Raw genomic sequence first — 13,495 nt, forward strand, 5'->3', positions numbered from 1 at the left:
AAGGATGTGAATCTGTGAAATAGCCTACCCACGAACTGGTATATTACTGTAAGGATGTGAATCTGTTGTAATAGCCTAGCCAGGAACTGGTTCTTTACTGTAAGGATGTGAATATGTGGAATAGCCTACCCAGGAACTGGTATATTACTGTAAGGATGTGAATCTGTTGGAATAGCCTACCTAAGAGCAGGTCACAAACATTGTTTTAATCATTTAGACTATATATACACATGTTTTTATTTTTTATTTCTTTTTGTTTGCATTATTATCGCCGACCACTAATCCTAATAATAGACTGACAATTCTGTAGGGGTTAGCATTCACCTCACTTACATCACAGGCAGGATTACAATAGAAGATAACACCTCTATAGATAACACTCACAGTGACCCATCATTATTGACAGTGAAGGTGTCACAGCTTATCTGCTCGTCCTCACTGCACAGTCTGTCTAGAAATCTCTTCCATAGACCTCAATGAGTGGACTCCAGTCTGTTGCTTCTATGGGCAGTCACTAAATACTAAGGAGCTCAAGACAAGATGTTCTGTACAGAAAATAGAATAATAATAATAATAATAATAATAATAATAATAATAATATATTTTATTTATATAGCGCCAACATATTCCGCAGCACTGTACAATTGTAGAATTAAAAACATCTACAATCTGAATATAAAATCATATTGGAAAAGTGATTTGGTTTTCATAAATACATCCCCTTTAATTGCCCTTCTCTACATGATAACCTGAGCAGGCTCTCCTCCTATAATACCGCTAGTGAAGCCTTTTATGTATTCGCTATACTGCATGCGTCACTGCCGGAGGCTCCTGAATTTTTGTTGATGTCGGTGGAATGTGATTGTATCCGTGATCCATCCCTGATGCAGGGCTGCGTATAATGTGATGAATTTCATATACCATATGCATCCCATACGGAGAATATATAGTGGGACCCCGGGCATTGGCTATATACTGTTTTATAGATTTGCAGTGCAACAAATAAAATTAGAAGAATAGGTGGAAAGATTTTAAATGGATTGTCCGGGAATATAACTGATGGCCTGTTCTTAGGATACGACTGTGATGTCTGATTCATGGGGGTCTGACTTTCAATAAACCCAAGCAAGGGGACAAATGGAAAGCCGAGTCTATGTAATGTGAAGGTGAGACTCATTGTTCCCTAGAAATTAGGCCACCAAAATGCCTCCTTAACCCCTTAAGGACCAAGCCAATTTTGTTTATCTGCATTTCCGTTTTTTTTCTTCTCCACGTTCCAAGAACCGTCATTTTTTAATTTTCCAGTTCACAGAGTCACCTGATGGTTTATTATTTGTGGGACAAATTGTACTTTGTAATGGCTCCATTCAATATCCTGCGTAATGCACTGGGAAGGTAGAAAAAAATTCCGAATGAGGTGGAATTGGAAAAAAAAAACGCATTTGAGCTGTAAAGAGATGGCTTCATGCTGTGCATAGTGGCGGGGCTCTAGTACCGCACCTCAACTCCCTTTGACGTCAATAGGAACTGAGCTGCAGTAACGGAGCCGGCCACTATATAGGTTATGGAACCAACTATTCCTGGCTTCACCCTGGACTGGACATAGCCCTGAACAGCTGATCTGTGTAGGGGCCAGCTGCTAGATCCCTATCAAGATCATATTTATCCCAAATTTTTTTAGAAATCCTTGCCAAACCCTTTGATAGTGAAAAGAACGTAATGTCTCATGTGCATTGTTTCACTTGCCCTGTCTATCAGATTGGGTACATGTTGTTGGTGAATAATGTCTCACTTTCAGTAAATCCCACCAATATTTGGTATGACCTTTACCCTTTGGAGGAGGAGTCCTGGAAGTGATGATCCGGCCCCCGCAGAGCCCTGATCTCATCATTCAGTCTGTCTGGGATGACATGAAGAGACAGAAGGATTGGAGCAAAACTACACCCACAGAAGATCTGCGCTTAGTTCTCCAAGATGGCGGGAACAACCTCCCTGCCGAGTTCCTTCGAAAACTGCCTGCAAGAATGGATGGAAGGCAAAGGGCAAAGGTCTCACCAAACATTGATGGGCTATAGATTTCGTTTTTCGTCATTCACTTAATTTTGTTAATTGACAAAATAAATCATTAACCCTTCTATTTCTGAAAGCCTTCTTATTGTGCAGAATTTTGATCTATATATGCCTCAAACATTTGCATGAACACAGTATACAGTCTACAGTGAATAGAATGCAAAGTCAGATGTGTAAGATGTTGTGCTACAGAAGACAAAGATATTGTCTGGGCTTTCCCATATTTGCAGATCTGATAATTTTCTTATCTCAAGTTCCTTTCCTGGGCCCCTGGTGTAAAGCAGCATGGGATTTCTAGGAGAAGGTCCAGCATTTACATAGTGGATAGCCCCGGGTAGTAAATCACTGATATTAGTCCTGCTAAGCCACAGATCAAAGAGCAGCAAATGTAAACTATGAACCCCTATTTACATGTGTGAACGACTACTGTCCATTTGGGGTATGGACATGGAGACAAGGGGGCATTTACCAGATACCTGTATGGCATAGTAAAGAGGAAGGAGCAGCCTAAATGGAATAGACTTATTAAGATTGGTGTCTAGTACAATGGAAGGAATCAGAAAGTGGTGCAATTTTGACACAAATTTATGACAGAATTCTCCTGCAGTATTATTATTATTTATTTATATAGCACTATTAATTCTACGGTGCTGTACATTATTATATTAATTCCATGTGCTGTACATTATTATATTAATCCCATGATTCTGTACATTATTATATAAATTCCATGGTGCTCTGTACATTATTATATTAATTCCATGGTGTTGTACATTATTATATTCATTCCATGGTGTTGTACATTATTATATTAATCCCATGATTCTGTACATTATTATATAAATTCCATGGTGCTCTGTACATTATTATATTAATTCCATGGTGTTGTACATTATTATATTAATTCCATGGTGTTGTACATTATTATATTCATTCCATGGTGCTCTGTACATTATTATATTAATTCCATGGTGCTACACATTATTATATTAATTCCATGGTGCATTATACATGATTATATTAATTCCATGGTGCTGTACATTATTATATTAATTCCATGTGCTGTACATTATTATATTAATTCCATGGTGCTCTGTACAATATTATATTAATTCCATGGTGCTACACATTATTATATTAATTCCATGGTGCATTATACATGATTATATTAATTCCATGGTGCTGTACATTATTATATTACTACCATATAGTGCTGTACATGATTATATTAATTCCATGGTGCATTATACATGATTATATTAATTCCATGGTGCTGTACATGATTATATTAATTCCATGGTGCCGTACACTATTATATTAATTCCATGGTGCTCTGTACATTATTATATTAATTCCATGGTGCTGTACATTATTATATTAATTCCATGGTACTGTACATAATTATATTAATTCCATGGTACTGTACATAATTATAGTCATTCCATGGTTCTTTACATTATTATATTAATTCCATGGTGCTGTACATAATTATATTAATTCCATGGTACTGTACATAATTATAGTCATTCCATGGTTCTGTACATTATTATATTAATTCCATGGTACTGTACATAATTATATTAATTCCATGGTACTGTACATAATTATAGTCATTCCATGGTTCTTTACATTATTATATTAATTCCATGGTGCTGTACATTATTATATTAATTCCATGGTGCTGTACATTATTATATTAATTCCATGGTGCTGTACATTATTATATTAATTCCATGGTGCTACACATTATTATATTAATTCCATGGTGCATTATACATGATTATATTAATTCCATGGTACTGTACATTATTATATTAATTCTATGGTACATTATACATGATTATATTAATTCCATGGTGCCATACACTATTATATTAATTCCATGGTGCTCTGTACATTATTATATTAATTCCATGGTGCATTATACATGATTATATTAATTCCATGGTACTGTACATTATTATATTAATTCCATGGTGCCATACACTATTATATTAATTCCATGGTGCTGTACACTATTATATTAATTCCATGGTGCTGTACATTATTATAGTAATTCCATGGTGCTGTACATTATTATAGTAATTCCATGGTACTGTACATTATTATATTACTTCCATGGTGCTATACATTATTATATTATTTCCATGGTGCTGTACATTATTATATAAATTCCATGGTGCTCTGTACATTATTATATTAATTCCATGATGCTGTACATTATTATATTAATTCCATGGTGTTGTACATGATTATATTAATTCCATGGTGTTGTACATTATTATATTAATTCCATGGTGCTCTGTACAATATTATATTAATCCCATGGTGCTGTACATTATTATATTAATTCCATGGTGCATTATACATTATTATATTAATTCCATGATACTGTACATTATTATATTAATTCCATGGTGCATTATACATGATTATATTAATTCCATGGTGCTGTACATATTATATTAATTCCATGGTGCATTATACATGATTATATTAATTCCATGGTGCTGTACATGATTATATTAATTCCATGGTGCTCTGTACATTATTATATTAATTCCATGGTGCTGTACATTATTATATTAATTCCATGGTACTGTACATAATTATAGTCATTCCATGGTTCTTTACATTATTATTAGAGATGAGCGAACACTAAAATGTTCGAGGTTCGAAATTCGATTCGAACAGCCGCTCACTGTTCGAGTGTTCGAATGGGTTTCGAACCCCATTATAGTCTATGGGGAACATAAACTCGTTAAGGGGGAAACCCAAATTCGTGTCTGGAGGGTCACCAAGTCCACTATGACACCCCAGGAAATGATACCAACACCCTGGAATGACACTGGGACAGCAGGGGAAGCATGTCTGGGGGCATAAAAGTCACTTTATTTCATGGAAATCCCTGTCAGCTTGCGATTTTCGCAAGCTAACTTTTCCCCATAGGAATGCATTGGCCAGTGCTGATTGGCCAGAGTACGGAACTCGACCAATCAGCGCTGGCTCTGCTGGAGGAGGCGGAGTCTAAGATCGCTCCACACCAGTCTCCATTCAGGTCCAACCTTAGACTCCGCCTCCTCCAGCAGAGCCAGCGCTGATTGGCCGAATTCCGTACTCTGGCCAATCAGCGCTGGCCAATGCATTCTATTAGCCCGATGAAGTAGAGCTGAATGTGTGTGCTAAGCACACACATTCAGCACTGCTTCATCACGCCAATACAATGCATTAGCCAGTGCTGATTGGCCAGAGTACGGAATTCGGCCAATCAGCGCTGGCCAATGCATTCTATTAGCCCGATGAAGTAGAGCTGAATGTGTGTGCTAAGCACACACATTCAGCACTGCTTCATTACGCCAATACAATGCATTAGCCAGTGCTGATTGGCCAGAGTACGGAATTCGGCCAATCAGCGCTGGCTCTGCTGGAGGAGGCGGAGTCTAAGGTCGGACCTGAATGGAGACTGGTGTGGAGCGATCTTAGACTCCGCCTCCTCCAGCAGAGCCAGCGCTGATTGGCCGAATTCCGTACTCTGGCCAATCAGCACTGGCTAATGCATTGTATTGGCGTGATGAAGCAGTGCTGAATGTGTGTGCTTAGCACACACATTCAGCTCTACTTCATCGGGCTAATAGAATGCATTGGCCAGCGCTGATTGGCCGAATTCCGTACTCTGGCCAATCAGCACTGGCTAATGCATTGTATTGGCGTGATGAAGCAGTGCTGAATGTGTGTGCTTAGCACACACATTCAGCTCTACTTCATCGGGCTAATAGAATGCATTGGCCAATCAGCGCTGGCCAATGCATTCTATTAGCGTGAACTGAGTTTGCACAGGGGTTCTAGTGCACCCTCGGCTCTGCTACATCAGATTGCTACATCTGATGTAGCAGTGCCGAGTGTGCATCAGATGTGTAGTTGAGCAAAACTGACTCAGCACTGCTAAGTCTCTGCATTCGCATAGGAATGCATTGGCCAGCCTTCGGCCAATCAGCGCTGGCTCTGCCGGAGGAGGCGGAGTCTAAGGTCGGACCTGAATGGAGACTGGTGTGGAGCGATCTTAGACTCCGCCTCCTCCAGCAGAGCCAGCGCTGATTGGTCGAGTTCCGTACTCTGGCCAATCAGCGCTGGCCAATGCATTCTATTAGCCCGATGAAGTAGAGCTGAATGTGTGTGCTTAGCACACACATTCAGCTCTACTTCATCAGGCTAATAGAATACATTGGCCAATCAGCGCTGGCCAATGCATTCTATTAGCTTGATGAAGCAGAGTGTGCACAAGGGTTCAAGCGCACCCTCGGCTCTGATGTAGCAGAGCTGAGGGTGCACAAGGGTTCAAGTGCACCCTCGGCTCTCCTACATCAGAGCCGAGGGTGCGCTTGAACCCTTGTGCAGCCTCGGCTCTGCTACATCAGAGCCGAGGGTGCGCTTGAACCCTTGTGCACACTCTGCTTCATCAAGCTAATAGAATGCATTGGCCAGCACTGATTGGCCAGAGTACGGAATTCGGCCAATCAGCGCTGGCCAATGCATCCCTATGGGAAAAAGTTTATCTCACAAAAATCACAATTACACACCCGATAGAGCCCCAAAAAGTTATTTTTAATAACATTCCCCCCTAAATAAAGGTTCTCCCTAGCTATCCCTGCCTGTACAGCTATCCCTGTCTCATAGTCACAAAGTTCACATTCTCATATGACCCGGATTTGAAATCCACTATTCGTCTAAAATGGAGGTCACCTGATTTCGGCAGCCAATGACTTTTTCCAATTTTTTTCAATGCCCCCGGTGTCGTAGTTCCTGTCCCACCTCCCCTGCGCTGTTATTGGTGCAAAAAAGGCGCCAGGGAAGGTGGGAGGGGAATCGAATTTTGGCGCACTTTACCACGCGGTGTTCGATTCGATTCGAACATGGCGAACACCCTGATATCCGATCGAACATGTGTTCGATAGAACACTGTTCGCTCATCTCTAATTATTATATTAATTCCATGGTGCTGTACATAATTATATTAATTCCATGGTGCTCTGTACATTATTATATTAATTCCATGGTGCATTATACATGATTATATTAATTCCATGGTACTGTACATTATTATATTAATTCCATGGTACATTATACATGATTATATTAATTCCATGGTGCTGTACATGATTATATTAATTCCATGGTGCATTATACATGATTATATTAATTCTATGGTGCTGTACATGATTATATTAATTCCATGGTGCCATACACTATTATATTAATTCCATGGTGCTCTGTACATTATTATATTAATTCCATGGTACTGTACATAATTATATTAATTCCATGGTGCTGTACATTATTATATTAATTCCATGGTGCTGTACATTATTATATTAATTCCATGGTACTGTACATAATTATATTAATCCCATGGTGCTGTACATTATTATAGTAATTCCATGGTGCTGTACATTATTATATTATTTCCATGGTGCTGTACATTATTATATTATTTCCATGGTGCTGTACATTATTATATTATTTCCATGGTGCTGTACATTATTATATTAATTCCATGGTGCTGTACATTATTATATTAATTCCATGGTGCTGCACACTATTATATTAATCCCATGGTGCTGTACATTATTATAGTAATTCCATGGTGCTGTACATTATTATATTAATTCCATGGTACTGTACATTATTATATTAATTCCATGGTGCTTTACATTTGGGGGTTTACATATGGTACACAAAATATACAAACAGATATAATACTAACAGTGACCAACTGGCACATTGGGGTAGAGGGCCCTGCCCGCGAGGGCTTACAATCTATGAGGGAAGAGGGACAGAGACAGTCAGTAAGGGGGTAGTGAGGCAGTAGTGAATCTTCCCCACTAAGTTGTGACACTGGTAACAGGGGTTAATACAGAACCCAAGTACATATCTATACAACCTAAAATTTACACACAGTACAATTTTGGAAATAGTTAATGTAATACTCCCATACGGCTACATGCAACCATTTTTCATGGCTAGCACACTGCCCCATTATTTTCTACGGACCCTAAAACACCCCCCAGGGTAAAACTCAGGACAGGTCCTACACCTGTCTATTTTGCGACCTGGGGTCACTGAATGAAGTGAATGGGGGCATGGATGTCGTCCATTTGCCATCTGGGCTGGTTTTCCACGGCATCTGGACACGTTCATGTACTTGTAGCCTAAGATTAGATTCACACAATGGGGGAATTAATTATACATTTTACATTAGTTCGTGGTGTAAAATGTATAACAAAAGTCATAATCTTTGGCACTTGGCCATATTGAAACCAAAAATAGCATGGTGCGAGAAAACTGTCGCAAAAATAGCTGAAATCGACGTCAGCTATAAGATGGTAAGGATTTCAGTGTTTGGTGCACAGAGTACCTGAGATTCTTCTGCATCTCTTAATAATTGGGGTGCATCTGATGCCAACAGGGAATGGATAAAGACTGGCGTAACAAACACCAGTCTTAATATATTCCCCCCAATGTTTGGGCTGGAAATACTCCCGGTATACTCTACTCAACACCAAAAAGGACAAACTATAAAGTTATTCAAATTGGGGAAGTTGTAGGTGTCTCTAAGAACTGCAAATATTCTAATTTCCAAGCACCTACTTCCAATCTGTGAAATGTGGACAGGGCATAAAAGCCACGTAGAAAGCAGAGTTTTTTTTAGCCTCAAAACCTCTAGGATTGGATGAACTGGTGTGAGATCGTTGTGTGATGCCTCCTGTTCGACGACGGGACAGAATCCTTCGACTAAGAATTTTTGGTTTATCACTCCGGCAGATCGTGACGGGCCTAGGCTGCAATGTCCACACTGCTAAATGTGGCATATGCCCTGGGGTCTGGGAGAACAACATCTCTGGACCAGACATTACCTCCCTGCTGGCCAGAGTTCCAGATTGTTTAGCGGCCGTAGCCTCCTTTCTCTCCTCCCGCTTTCTCAAACTGAATATGGAGAAAACAGAGTTCATCATCTTCGCCCCACCCTGTATGGCCCCTCTACCTGACCCATCTATCAAAGTTAATGGAACCCCACTTTCCCAGTCCCACAGGCACGATGTCTTGGGGTAACCCTGGACTCTGACCTATCCTTCAATTCACACATTCAAACCCTCAACACTTCCTGCCGCCTCCAGCTCAAGAACATCCACCGAATCCGCTCCTTCCTCATCCCTGAAACTACCATGATGCTCGTCCAGGCCCTCATAATCTCCCGCCTAGATTACTGCAACACCCTTCTCCATGGACTCCCAGCAAACACCCTCGCCCCCTTCCAGTCCACCTTAAACTGCGCTGCTCGCTTAATCCACCTCACGCCCCGATCTTCATGGGCTGCTCCCTCTGCCAGTCCCTCCACTGGTTACCCATAGCCCAGCGAATAGAGTTCAAGCTACTAACGCTAACATACAAAGCCATCCACAACCTGTCCCCTCCATATATCTCTGACCTCATCTCTCGCTACCTGCCCACACGTAACCTCAGATCCTCCAAGGACCTCCTACTCCGCTCTGCCCTCATCCGCTCCTCACACAACCGTCTACAAGATTTCTCCCGTGCATCCCCCATACTCTGGAACTACTTACCAAGACACATAAGACTGAACCCCACAATCACAGGCTTCAAGAAGGCCCTGAAGACTCCCCTATTCAGGAAGGCCTACAACCTCCAATAACACTATCACCGCACTGCCATCTGTACAGTCTCCCCCTCTCCTTCTGTCTCTACCCCCTTCCCTCATAGATTGTAAGCCCTCACGGGCAGGGCTCTCTACCCCACCGTGCCAGTCGGTCATTGTTAGTATTATATCTACCTGTATATTCTGTGTACTGTATGTAACCCCCAAATGTAAAGCACCATGGGATTAATATAATAATGTACAGCACCATGGAATTAATATAATAATCTAAAGCACCATGGGATTAATGGTGCTATATAAATAAACAATAATAATAATAATAATAATAATAATAACAGACTGGAATGACAGTAAGAGGTGCGGAGGAACGGCGTGTAGTGATCCGTCCTCTACTGTAAGTGAGACTGGATGTGACATCCCAAGCCTAGTGTGGGAAACAGTGTCACCACAAACCATCAGAAGCCTTTGGCACAACATTGGGCTACAGACCAGATGTTCAGCTACAGGTGGTTCAATGACCTCACGTCACCGCTCTCAATGGCTATCACAGTGCACAGCAAGACAACAGCAGAGAATGGAATTGAGATCTGTCCTCTCCAGCAATGAGTCCCACTTTTTGAGATCTGGAGACCACATGGGCACCGCCATAAAGAGGTCTTTACAAGTGAACCTCACACTGGTCCTACTCCCAGGGTGTCATAGTGTATGGTAGCGGGATCACTCTAGTCTTCAATTCAGGTACACTAACAGCTCATTGATTTGGTTGTGGAACCAGCGGTCCAGACATTTCTCCAAAGTGTCCCAGGAGCCACTTTTGAACAAGACAATACCAGGCTGCTTGGTGCTGGTGACACTCTAAGCGGCCTGTGTGGCCTAAACATGCTACCATGTCCTGCAGTATCTACTGACTTGTCTCTCACCAAGCAGATGTGGTCCATCATTGGTCGTCAATTGCCAAGGGGCCTCCCTGCGGCCAATCTTCATGATTTGTGTGCCCAAGTGCATTCAGCATGGCATAACATTCCTCAGACAACCAGTAGAAACCTGCGTGTATTTCTGTACAAGGCTCTCATACTGGATACTGAATAAATCAAGATGTTTTGAATATTTTATTCCGTTTTTTATGGCCCACGTAGCGATCTGCGGCCAAAAAGCTTATGGAAAACATTGTGGTGGAATCGCCATTGTTATTTTCCGCAGCTTCCGTACTATGTACAAAAAAACTTAAAAAAAGACTTGTTTCTGCTTCTTTTTAGTTTACATTTTCCGGTATGTAAATAAAGGAAAAAACAAAAAAATAACATAAAAATAAAGTCATATGAGTTATCAAAAAAAGTCAGAAATTTTTTTGAATAACTTAAAAAAAACCAACCAAAACTTACCGTATGTACGAATAAACCCGACAATGTGGGGAAATTGGCCCGGCACAGAAGGTGCTATGTTATGACCTTTTACATATCCCTCAGCCCTGCGCGGGTCGATTTCCAGTATTTTTTGTGTTTGTGTGTTATTTTTGTAGATATTTAGCTTCATTTTTATTGCAAACTAGCTTCTGCCCGCGACTTCGTCTGCGGGTTGTTGTTAGCGATGAGCCGCTTATAATTAGGCGAATGTGGTTGGCGGTGATGCACCTGCGTCCGCGTGTCGGCTCTGCTACATCTGTGCACATGCGCAGCAGCCCCAACTGTATGCACATCCGTATGGAGAGCAGAGCAAGCTGTGGTACCGCGCTGCCTCAGCTTGGCTACATCAGGCAATATGGAGCACAGGGGTTGTGTTGTCTGAGTGTCCTATCAGCGTCTGTGTTAACACTGTATACAGTAGTATATAGTGGTATATAGAGTACATACAGTGTATACAACCTCCCAACCATCCCGATTTCCGCGGGACAGTCACGATTTGGGTGACATGTCCCGCGGTCCCGGTTGGAGGGAGGTATGTCCCGATTTCAACTCAGATCTGCATCCAGAGGACGCAGATCTGAGTTGAACACATATGCGGCTGAAGCAAGGAGCTGACACAGGTCAGCTCCTCGCTTCGCAGCTGCGTGTCTCTCTCGTTGACACATGCGGCTGAAGGAAGGAGCTGACACAGGTCAGCTCCTCGCTTCGCCGCTGCCACCGGCTCCTGGCCTGGTGATGTGACACATCGCGCCTTCAAGCCAGTAGCCGGCGGCAGCGGCGAAGCGAGGGGCTGACACAGGTCAGCTCCTCGCTTCAGCCGCATATGTGCCAGCGAGAGAGACACGCAGCGGCGAAGCGAGGAGCTGACCTGTGTCAGCTCCTTCCTTCAGCCGCATGTGTCAGCGAGAGAGGCGCGCAGAGAGCGGCGAGGGAGCGGAGGAGAAGGTAAGTTTAATGTGGAGGTGGAACGTGAATCTGGGGGCAGATGAAGGAGAGGACGGCATGACACTGGGGGCAGAGATGGAGGGACATGACACTGGGGGCAGAGATGGAGGGACATGACACTGGGGGCAGAGATGTGGGGACATGACACTGGGGGCAGAGATGGAGAGGACGGCATGACACTGGGGGCAGAGATGTGGGGACATGAATCTGGGGGCAGAGATGGGGGAGACATGAATCTGGGGGCAGAGATGGGGGACATGAATCTGGGGGCAGAGATGGGGGAGACATGAATCTGGGGGCAGACATGAGGGACATGAATCTGGGGGCAGAGATGGGGGACATGAATCTGGGGGAAGAGATGGGGGACATGAATCTGGGGGCAGAGATGGAGGGACATGAATCTGGGGGCAGAGATGGAGGGACATGAATCTGGGGGAGAGATGGAGGGACATGAATCTGGGGGCAGAGATGGAGGGATATGAATCTGGGGCAGAGATGGAGGGACATGAATCTGGGGGCAGAGATGGGGGACATGAATCTGGGGGCAGAGATGGGGGACAAGAATCTGGGGGCAGAGATGGAGGGACATGAATCTGGGGGCAAAGATGGGGGACATGAATCTGGGGGCAGAGATGGAGGGGGGACATGAATCTGGGGGCAGAGATGGGGGGACATGAATCTGGGAGCAGAGATGGGGGACATGAATCTGGGGGCAGAGATGGAGGGGGGACATGAATCTGGGGGGACATGAATCTGGGGGCAGAGATGGGGGAGACATGAATCTGGGGGCAGAGATGGAGGGGACATGAAACTGGGGCAGAGATGGAGGGACATGAAACTGGGGGCAGGGATGGAGGGACATGAAACTGGGGGCAGAGATGGAAGAGGGACATGAAACTGGGGGCAGATGAAGGGTGTATATGAAACTGGGGGAGAGATAGAGGGGGGACATATAATTTACGGGTGACTGTAGGAGGATTATACTGTGTGCGGGCACATGAAAAATTAACGAGTGGGTGGAGTCAACACAAAAGTGGGCGGGGTTAAATTTGCTACGCGCGCCGCACAATTTTGTCCCTCTTTCAGTTCTTCAAAAGTTGGGAGGTATGCAGTAGTATATAGTGGTATATACAGTACATAGCAGTATATAGTGGTATATAGAGTACATACAGTGTATACAGCAGTATATAGTGGTATATATAGAGTACATACAGTGTATACAGCAGTATATAGTGGAATATAGAGTACATACAGTGTATACAGCAGTATACACTCACCGGCCACTTTATTAGGTACACCTGTCCAACTGCTCGTTAACACTTAATTTCTAATCAGCCAATCACATGGCGGCAACTCAGTGCATTTAGGCATGTAGACATGGTCAAGACAATCTCCTGCAGTTCAA

Source organism: Leptodactylus fuscus, chromosome 3 (assembly GCF_031893055.1).
Source record: "Leptodactylus fuscus isolate aLepFus1 chromosome 3, aLepFus1.hap2, whole genome shotgun sequence".
NCBI lineage: Eukaryota > Metazoa > Chordata > Amphibia > Anura > Leptodactylidae > Leptodactylus > Leptodactylus fuscus.